Source organism: Pteropus alecto, unplaced genomic scaffold (assembly GCF_000325575.1).
Source record: "Pteropus alecto unplaced genomic scaffold, ASM32557v1 scaffold202, whole genome shotgun sequence".
Taxonomy (NCBI): domain Eukaryota; kingdom Metazoa; phylum Chordata; class Mammalia; order Chiroptera; family Pteropodidae; genus Pteropus; species Pteropus alecto.
The window spans coordinates 2,631,633-2,642,599 of record NW_006432451.1 but is presented as its reverse complement, the minus strand read 5'-3'; the positions used below and the strand labels follow the sequence as shown (position 1 = coordinate 2,642,599).

Below are 10,967 nucleotides of genomic sequence, written 5' to 3'. Positions count from 1 at the left end.
CCCTTCCAGGAAACAGCTCTGTGTCTTTCCACTCTGGACGTATCAGACACATTTAAATCATGGTACCTCAGCCTGTCTCTGCCCTCTCTCCCACCCTCTATCCTATGCCTCATTCCAAAGAGATAAGAGAAGTCTCCAAAAGACATGTCCCAAGGAATGCCTGTGGCCCTCAGCCTTTTCACTCCATACTGACTCCAGGACATTTTTTTCCTGTTTGAGTTTTAAAATTGCCAGCCCCATAGCCCTAGAGCTGGAAGGCTTCTGTCCCTTTTATTATTGCTGCTGATTTTTATTAAAGCTGCTGATTTTCCCTTGTTCATCTCTGACCCACTGAATGTCAGGTCCTCTGATCACTGAGCAGGTTCCCTTGAAGGTTCTATCTCCATTTTCCTTGGGAGCTTAATTTCCTGTGGATCCAAGTGGGAGGCTGACACTGAAGTTCTGTTCCCTTTTCCCAGGCATAACGTGAGATTTTAGGTCGATATCTGCCTGGGCATTCTCTGGGGCTGCATTAGTTAGACTGTTTCAGGAACTTGAGTTGCCTCTAGTTCCAAGATCATTCTCTCTGGGGCTAGAGAGCCCACCACTTTTGTGATGTATCTGGATATTTAACCTTTCTAGGCAGAAAGTTCTTTTCAGATTCCTTCAATTTGAGCTCCTTAATTTGATGTTGGCCCCCTAGAGAGATTGTGAGGAAATAACATATATTCTGTTTCTGCCCAATCTGGTCTTGGAGGAGTCAGAAAGCGTGACACATTCTCACGTTTGGAAATGAAGGTCTGTTGTTTTACCTGGCTCTAGGTTTCTAGGTCTTCTCTTCTGAGGATCGTGCTTTCTGTCTTTGAGTCAGAATTGGACACAGAATTGGCAACATTCAGGAGCTTTGGTGGGGAGCCAACTGAACCAGCTAGACCAGACTTTAAAGTTTTGGAATCCTCTTGTGCACTGACCCTTTTCTGTGAAAAGAATAGGATTGTGGATGGCTGAGCTAGTCCCCTCTCCACTGACCCCTGAGTCCCTCATAAGCAGCACTTGGGGGAATTTGGGCAAAATGGAACAAAAGGAGTCCCCTGTTTCTGTGAAAGACATCCTTCCAGGGTTTTAATGGGTCTTTCTAATGAAGTTGAGGTTATATGTTTGATGGTAATTTAGTCCAATCTCTGACCCTTGAGCAGTTTGCTACTCTTCTGTCTTTGCTCACCTATACTCTCCACTGAGGCAGTAGGTGAGGGCTTGAGAAGAGGTCAAGCCCAGTCCTTGTGGAGCAGCTTGGGTACCAGCAACCCTGGCCAGATAGCTTCTTACAGTTTATCCACTCTGCCTTTTTCTGAGTGGGTAGTCATAATTGTCAATTACCTAGTTCCCATCCAGTGATTTTTTTACAGGGCTTGGGTCATCCTGCCTCTCTTTTTTCAATGGTGTGAGCAGACATACCTCTGACATTATTCTGCAGATGGTATAGCCCATAAATGAGCTAAGTTTACTAAACCACTCTTGTTTGGCTGCCTTTCTTCCTGCCTCTCCACCACTACTTTCTTCCTTTTTTGGTGTATGCCCCAGCCCACTCAGGAAGAATTGCCCTTACTCAGCCTGCCAGCTCTACCTGTGGTCCCTCAGACCCTTTCCCCCAGGACCTGGGAGAGGACCGCCAGTGTTGGGTGCTGGCCTGGGAAGATAGTAGGTCTCTACTTTGGATAGACTGCAGCTGTCCTGGCTGCTGTGCAAACTGTCTTCAGGGCCTACAGATGCTGGCATATCCTGGGACTGTGTAGCTCCTCTCTCTCAGGAAGGGTTGGATATGTTGCTTCTAAAGTCTTCAGCTGTATCCTGTCACCAAGGCCCCCCCTCCCGGGGTGATCCCTCTCAGATGGGAAGCTAAATTGTGGGGCTCCTCTGGAAATACCAGAAGCCACCCCACCGCCCAGCACTGTCCATGCTGGGAACACTCTTCTTCCTACGTAGCATTTCCATGGACTTTGCCAGTCTCTTGCTTGTGTCATGTCAGAAGTTCTGTGCATGATGGCCTTGTCTATTCCATATTGTCCCAGATTGCCCAGTGGCTGCTTTTTGTCGATGGTTTGATGTCCCTGAGCATTTTTTTGTACCTCTGGAACCAAGGGGAGGAGCTACTTGCGCAGCTGGGTTCCACAGTGTCAGAGGAGAGCTGGGCACTTGCTTGAGTCTGGCAGAGAGGAAACGGCCTCTTGCATCAGGTTTCAGACATGTGGGTCTTTTTGCTTGGAAGATAGTTCCTGGCCCTTATAACTCAGAGGCTGGTGACTGGGGTGTGACTACAGTCTCCACGGGGCTTTGGGCAAGGAACAAGTATGACTCAGGGCATCTCCATTTATGAGCTGCCACCCTTTGGGGCTGTTGACCTCCCGCTCCTTCTTCACCTTGCCAGCACCTTCTGCCCCACCCTGGTATAATCAACAAAGACAGTGTCTTCTTACTTGGAGATGAGGAGACTACTTCTAAAATTGGGAAATATTTGCTGACTCAGGCTCAAAATAACATCTCAGTGTGTGTATGAGGAACAAAGGAAGAGCCAGTTTTCCTTACGAGCACTCTTTGAGCCCTATATTTAATTATAACATATTAGAGTTACTTTTCTGTCCCCTGGCACCTCTCAGCTAAAGACGTTGGCTTTCTTTCTATTCTGCAGTGTTTTGTGGTGTTTTGGGCATGTACGTGGTACTCACGCAGTGGCTTCTGCTCACCAACAGATGAGGACAGATGCATCAAAGAGGTAATCACATTTCCTTACCCAGGGGCCTCCAACAACAAACACACACATCCCAGATTTAGGGTCCTGGCCTAGAAGATGAAGTTATTTCAGTAGGGCTGAGTCCTAGATGCCAGATGCCTGTCATATCATTTGGACTCATCACTTGAACATAGCAGGCACTTACTAAATATTATTGAATATCTGTGGCTTACTTAGTTTTGGGGGAGTGTTGAGCTTTTCACCTTTATACTCACTAAACTATAAACTCCACAAGGACAGGTATTTATTTTGTTCCCTATTGTGTCTAGGACAGTGCCTGGCACAGAGAAGATGGCTAAATAAATATTTGTTGAATGAATAAATGTATACACTTTCTTCGCTGCCCATATGGGTTCCAGGCCTCAAAGATCATTCTCTTTCATTTATGCAACAAACATTTTTGAGTACTTTCTATATACCGGGCACAGTACTGGCATTTAGGAAATGACAATAGTAAAAAAAAAAACAATCTGTACCTGTATCGTGGGTCTATAGTTCGCTGGCGTGTATGGGAGCTGGGCATAATATACAGATGTGTTTCTTCCGTCTCTGCTGGGGTAGTGGGTCCTCACCAGAGTTTGAACAATGCTCTGGGCTTCCCATTGCTGTTTCCCTGTTCTCAGGATGCCAGGCAGGTTTTATAATTCTCAGAAGGGGAGCTCCAGAGAATTTGATGTTCATTGTCCCAACTGTTTGGGAGGCTGGCCTATGGTGGGGTTCCTGCTGGGGGCCAGGGGAAACATGGGACTCCTTTCTGATTTGTTTTAATCTCTGAAGTTTAGTGATTCCATAGCTGTTTATGGGCTTCACTTCCCTTTCTCTGCCTTTAACACCCTGCGAGTTTTCCTGTTGCCTAACAGGGTACTGAGCCCATGTGTCTGTCTGTCTGTGGGGGGTAGGTTGTTTGTGGATCTTGCAGGAAGGCCTCAGGCAGGAGCCCCTCCTGTTCTCAAACCCATACCAAGTCCTTTCCTATGAAGGACAAGTGAAGGAGGAAGAAGGGGGGTTGGGGAGGCTTCTGAGGTTCCCTGAGAGGGGATAAGGTAGAATTTTCCCCTGAGCAGGAAGAGCTACTGAGTTGAGTTGATTTGCTTTGTCATTTGTTTAGCAGCAGCTAGCCATAGTGGAGCAGTTGTGCATGTCCAGGGGTCAGTTGTTCAATTCATCTCTGAGCTGGGCTCCCAGTTCCAGCCAGAAGTTTTCTTTCTTAGTTTCCCTTGGCAAAGGTGAAGTTAGAGCTTTATCCGATTTTCAGTGTTAACCTAAAAAAACTGTGGTGTTGCCATCTTAGTCTTTTCTACTGAGGCACTTTTGTGGGCAAGGTGTGGTCCTTGGCTGCCCTCATGCTCCGTGTGTGCAGCCTAGTGGGGAGAGAAGACATATGCACAAAAAGATCTTAAAAATATTAGAGAGTTGTTAGGTACTAAGAACATGATACTGTACAAGGATACTCACTTCGAGGAGCAAGTCATCACTCAGGCTGGCTTTGTTCCCGAAAAAGCTAGATTTCGGATTGAGTTGTGAAGAAAGTTTGTTTATTTTGAAGTCAATTTTAGAACATTTTATTTTTAAAATTTTTTTTTAAATGCCAGTTTATTTTTTCATACTATATATACATAATTTTTTTTAACACTTTATTTTTTCCCTCCTTCCTCCCCTCGCACCCCCGCCCCGCTCCCTTCTGGTAACCACTAGTCCATTGTCCATGTCCATGACTCTCTGTTTGTTTGTCCTGTTCATTTGTTGCTTTTAGGTTTATAGCCCACATATGTGATACCATGTGATTTTCAACCTTTTCTGTCTGATTTATTTCTCGTAGTATGATTATTTCAAGGTCTATCTATGTTGTTGCAAATGGCAGTATTTCATCTCTTCTTATGGCCGAGTAAAATTCCATTGTATATATGTACCACAGTTTCTTTAGCCAGTCATCTATCACTTCAGTTGCGTGGCCACTGTGAATGATGCTGCTATGAACATCGGTTTGCAAATACCTTTTTGAATATGAGTTTTTAAGTCTTTGGGGTAAATACCCAGTAGAGGATTTGCTAGATCATATGGTAAGTCAATTCTTAGTTTTTTGAGGAACCTCCATACCACTTTCCATAGTGGCCATACCAATTTGCAGTCCCAACTTTAGAATACTTTAAAACAATGATTGTCAAACTTTTTGGCCTCAAAACCCCTTTACACTCTTGAAAATTAAGAACTTTTATTTATCGAATTAGAAATTAAAAATGAAGAATTTTTTTAAATTACTAATTTATTAATTCATTTACTATAATAATAAACTCATTAGATTTATCATATGTGACATTTTTTCTCATAAGTGACATTTTTTAATGAAAAATAGCTATTTTTCAAGACAAAAAAGTTGCGAGGAGTGGTCTTGTTTTACATTTTTTTTCCCCTCTTTGATTCTGTCCCCTGCTTCCACCCCTGACCTATGGATGTTGCTATTTCCCTTCTTTTAAGAACTGGATCTCTGAAGGTGAGGTGTCTCCCCTGACACACTTGTGGGTGCACTTAGGGCCGCACACCTGGGGTATGGTCCGTGGCTCCACGTGGGGCGCAAACTCAGGACCTTCTGCGTGTAAAGCAGACATGCTAACCAGTACACTATGGAGCCACTCCCTTGTTTTACATTTTTGCTTATCTCTTTCAATATCTGGTTTAATAAGGCAACTGACTTCTTATAACTGCTTCTATGTTCAATATTTTAAAATGTTTTATTTGAAAGATCTGAAGAAATTCTGGTTTCACATAGATATGTAGTTGAGAAAGAGGAGTATTTTGATGTTTTTCAGGTAATTGTGGATATTCTTTTTTGGTATGATACCAAAACTTGACAAGTGGTAATTTAATCTTTAAAGGTTGGAATGTGGAGTTTAAAACCTTATCAACAAACTTTTCATGCTTTGTGACATTAAAATCCATTGGTCCGTCTTGCACTTTATATCGGATCTTTTACTTTGAATTGACCATTGGTTCACTGAGTTATAGGGATCTTCTAAATGTTAACATTTCATTTTACAACATCAGTAAATTATTCATTAATATCACTACTCATCTCATCAAAAAAAGTCTTCAAGTATTGAGAAGCTGTCAAATTCACACTGGCGGATACAAGTTTTCTATAATTTGACTTTTCTCTTGAAAACTTGATTTTTATCATGGGTAACATACTGTCAGGTTTTTTTCTTGAAGTGACAGTCTCATGTCATTCATTTTTAAGAAAAAGTTTATCAAATACCCAAGTCTAAATAATTATAATTTGTTTGTTCATCTTTTCTTTCAAGTAAAATTTATGTTTCATGAAAAAAATGGCTACTTTAGCTTGCAACTCAAACAATTGCGAAAATCCTTTTATTCGAGACAATCGTATAACTCCTGTTTTGTTACACAGAATATTTAAAAGACATGTACTCAAGGGTCACGATTTAATGAAGTTAGTTTTTATTGGTTCATCTGGAACATTCTTAAGTGAAATTGGCACTTTGTCATCTTTAATTGTTCTGTAGGTTGACTGGGCTCAGCTGGGCAGTCTTCACTTGGGGGGCTCTCATGTTGCTATAATCAAATGGAGGCTGGGACAGGAGTCATCTGAAGATTCAGCTGGGCTGAATGTCCACACCAGCTCACTCACATGGCCAGCACTTGATGCTGACTGTTGACTAGGGTGCCTGCATGTGGTCTGTATGTGCCATGTACTTTGGGCTTCTCACAGCATGACATCTGGATTCTGAGCAGAAACATCCCAAGAGTGAGTGTACTGAGAGATCCAGCCATAAATGGGAAGGTTTCTCATGACCTAGCTTTAGAAGTCACAAAGTTTCACTTCCTCTGTATTTTCTTGGTCATAGGACCTGTTTAGGTCGAGGGAGAAAACTACAAAAGGGTGTGAATGCCAAGAGGCATGGTTAATTGGAGGAGAGAGAGGCCTCCTTGGAGACCAGCTCCTACTTTTTAGCATCCCTTATGTGAGATAACCTGATCTGCATATGAATACTTCTAGGAGAAAAGTACATCTTCTCATGATTTCTATTCCTGGAAACCATTGTTAGGAAATTTCTAGTAGGTCGATAGAGGCTATTGAATGCTAGGTGAAGGAATTTTCACTTTATGTTCTTTGGGTCATTGATGGTTTTGAAGCAAGGAGTGTTTGTGTTAATATTGTAAAAGAGTAAATTGAATGGAGAAAGAATGGAGGTAGAGCGGTTAGGTAGGAGACTCCTACAGTTATATAAATGTAAGGAAATTCTACCTCATATTAAATTTGAATTTCTCTGGTTGCTGTTAAAATCATTGATTTTGATCTGTCACACAGATTGGGTACTCAGAGCAGGGATGGGGTAGCACCTCCAATTCCAACCCCTGTTGTTTAGGGATACTGATATACAGGCGAGATCAAAGGGTTCTCAAAAATTAAAAGGCAACTAAGTTTAGGTTTTATTGTCAAGGCACATTTAAAAGTTAATCACAATTTATTAAAAAACAGGAAATATAGAGTTTCCAGTAATACCACTAACAATGTTTCAAATACACTTTAATTTCAATATCATAGACCATTAGGAAGTGAGAAGAAGAAAGAGGATGATAGGGAGAAAGAGAAAGAGCAGGGGAAAGAAGGGTGTCAGGTGAAAACAGCATAAAGAATTTGAAGGAGGATGAGATTGGAGGAACTGCTTGAGACTAAGAGATGGCTCTGCATGGACTACAGTGTTAGCAAAAGGTTGGCTCTTCTCTGGTTCCCTGGGGCCCTGGATCCAGTATTGGTTTAAATTTGACTCTAATTCCATCTTCCCCTCCACTCTTCTTCCTTCCATTCATTCAGTGGGTATTTTTTGGGTACCTGCTATGTGCTAGGCACTGTTTTTAGCACCTCCTGTCTTTGCCCTGTCTCTGTAGCTCTTTCTGTCTGTGAAGAGACCATGGGAAGAGCTGGAGTGGATTTGGTGTTGGGCAAACCTGGATATGACACTAGCTCTAGTGTGTGGAGTTATGACTTAATGATGAAAATGAATCACTGTAAGTGTTGGTTTGTTCCGTTTCTGCTCAGCTATAGGACTTTCTGAACCAGTTTCTTCCCTAATTTACAGATTGTGGTACCAGGAGCCCAGCCTCAGAATGAGGAGTCTTCATTTTCTGTTGAAAAGTGTTGGCGTTCTGGGCAGTGCATTGCGGCACCCCTTCTTTTTATTTTGAGCCCAATCTTCATAGCCTTACTTTACCCAGCCTTGTCGTTATCTCAGCAGCAGCTTTTCTGGGACCATTACCAAATTCTCCACAGCTAATAGTGACACAGCTTTGAAAGTGTTCTCTCATGAGGAGGATACAGAAGGGAAATGCTCCAGGGTATCTTGAGAAAACCACCTCATTTCTATATTATTATACTAATAGGTATTTTAAAATAGATTTTCATTGCTTTTGTTTGTAATCTGCTCTAATTCCTTGATCCTCATCTTATCACTGCTTTTGGCACTTCCCTCATGCAAGAGTTATAACTTCAGAGGCACAGAGTTATTTGGCTACCACTCTGATGGAAGTACCAGCCAACTTTGCTCTCGCAACAGCAGCATTGGCCAAGCAGGCTGCCCTGCATACGCAACAATCTGCCGGGCCACTCTCTCCTCACAAACAGGTCATCCTTGAATTTACCAGAACCTAGAATGCTGTTCACCATTGCCTTTTCCAAATAAGCAAACAAGGTGTGCTTTTCTTTAATTTCCCTTAATTGCCTGACACATTTCCTTATTCGCAACTCTCACTTTACTTTCTTCGCCTCTAGTTCCATTTTCTCTAGTACAGGGTTTCTCAGCCTCAGCACTACAGACATTTTGGGCTGGGTAATTCTTTGTCGTGTGGGCTTTCTGTGTATTGTAGGATATTTAACATCATCCCTGGATCCTACCTACTAGATGCCGGTAGCCCTCCCATGCCCTACTCTTACAGCTGTGAAAACCAAGAATGTCTCCAGACATTGCCACAGGTCCGCTAGTGGGCAGAATCACCCCTGGTGAATGTGAACCACTGCTCTATCATTTCTCCCACTATATATTTCTAGCTAGCTGGATCCACTGGTGAACATTTTATCAATAAAAACAGTAGGATAAACATAGTTCTTACATTGGAAATCAGTCATCTCATGGAGCCCTTGAGGGTTTTGGGGGTGGGGTGAAATGGTTCATAATAAGAAGCATGTTCCGGCTTAGTAAGAAACCATATGGTGCCTGCACAACAGAGGGACAGTGTCTGAGGTGTAAAGCCATCTCTTGGAGTGATTGTATTTCTCCAAGTCTTTTAGTGTCTGGGCAGAACCCACCTTCCTGTAGCTCCCAGAGATGCCATGTAGGGCAGAGTTGGTAACATGTGGCATGTGGACTATCATTACAGCAGTCTTTCTCTACCTTCTCTTCTAAGGAGGTCTTTCAAGAACTGAAACGCTCAGTTCCATTAAATTAATGTGCTACCCCCTAGCTAATAGCAAGCAATTGCAGCAAAAGGAAGACCCTGGCCTGGGATGCTGCCAAGACTCCCGATCTGACTCTTTTTTCCTGTAGACTAGAGGTCTGAACTATGTTTTTTCCCCGCTTTTGGAATCTGTCTCTTCTGTGGTGGTAGACGGGGTAATAGCCCCCAAGCATAACCAGGCTGTAAACCCTGGTACCTGTGGATGCTACCTTCTCTGGCAAAATGAACTTTGCAGATGCTATTAAATTAAGAATCTTGAGATGGGGAGATTATCTTGGATTATCTGAGTGGGTCATAAGTGCAGTCACAAGTGTCCTTTCAAAGGGTGATTTGTTATAGAAGGCAGTGTGACTACAGCAAGATGCTACAGTGCTGGCTCCGAAGATGCCAGAGGGATGCAAGGAATGCAGCTCTAGAAGGTGGAAAAGGCAAGGAAACAAATGCTCCCCTAGAACCTCTGGAGAAAGTGAGGCCGTGCCAGTACCTTGATTTTGGCCCAGTGAAACTAATTTTGGATTTTTGACCTCCAGAACTGTAAGAGAATGAATAAATTTTGTTTAAGCCACTAAGTTTATAGTAATTTGTTACAGTGGCAGCAGGAAACTACTACAGGGCTCATCCACCTCTAGGCATGAATGGTGACTGGCTGATCCTTGTTCTTATTTGATGGCCAATTAGAGCATCCCTTTCATGATAGTTAGAGATCTAGGTTCACCCTCTTTCCAGAACGATATTTGAGACTATACGCTCTCAGAGGAACCTTTTAGGGACTTCTTGGGAGCAAAAGAGAAGTCCTTAGATAGTATCTGATCCTTGCTTTTGGAACTCACACTACATCTTCAGTTAGGTCAATAATAAAGGGTTTCTTTCAGGCTGCTGAGAATCCAGTATTGATTTAAATTTAACTCTAATTCTGTCTTCCCCTCCATTCTTCTTCTTTCCGTTCATTCAATGGGTATTTATTGGGTACCTTCTATGTGCTAGGCACTATTCTAGGTACTGGGGATGGAATGAACAAAAAGGATATCTCCTGCTCTTATAATAGTTGTGGTGGGTGGCACAGGAGAGAGGCAGAATTAAGTAAATAGCACGACATGGTGATAAGTGCTATGTCAAAAAATAAAGCAGGAAAGAGATAGTGGCAGTTTTAAATAGAGGGCTTTGGGACGGCCCCACTGAGAATATATATGAGCTGAAAGAGGAGACTGGGCCACGTGTAAGAAGAGTTCTTCAGGCAGAGGAAAAGCAAGTACAAATGCCCTGAGGCAGGAACATGGCTGGTGTGTTTGAGGAATAGGAGGCCAGTGCGAGTGGAGCGGAGCAAGGGAGAATAGAAGATGAGATCAGAGATGTGACTGGGGGCCAGCTCACAAGTGACCCTGAAATACTATAAAATCTCTTACTTCACGTGGCCTTTTTTCCCTTCGTTCCTTTCTTCCTTCCCACACTATCTCTTGGTCTTTGTGCCTGCGTTCCTCAGTTCTTTTCTATAGAATATTTGTCACATCATAACTAGGGAATAATATCAGCAGGTAAATATAGTTAACTTAGAATATTGGAAAAGGGAAAAAATATCCTCCTCTTTGTGACTAATAAAAACAGTTCCCCTGTCAGTAGTAGTGTGGGGAGCTGTGTACTTAGAAGTACAAGTTGGTCGCTTTCACCAGGCAGTTCTGGGGTGCTCTCGGAGGGTCCCACTTCCATCACCCGTCTCAGCCCCATGAGGGCC

General features: G+C 42.8%; 1 protein-coding gene across 4 annotated transcripts in view; it reads left to right on the top strand.

Moving 5' to 3' along the window:
• Positions 1-10,967, top strand: part of PPARD (peroxisome proliferator activated receptor delta) — a 72,303-nt gene that overhangs the window by 1,463 nt on the left and 59,873 nt on the right. For 2 of the 4 annotated variants that reach the window (XM_015585914.2, XM_006907337.3), the window contains exon 2: positions 2,666-2,749. The exons of the other annotated variants lie outside the window; for them this stretch is intronic. The gene's annotated coding sequence lies outside the window, so the exon portion shown is untranslated. The remainder of the gene's footprint in view (positions 1-2,665; positions 2,750-10,967) is intronic. 4 annotated transcript variants of the gene reach the window in all.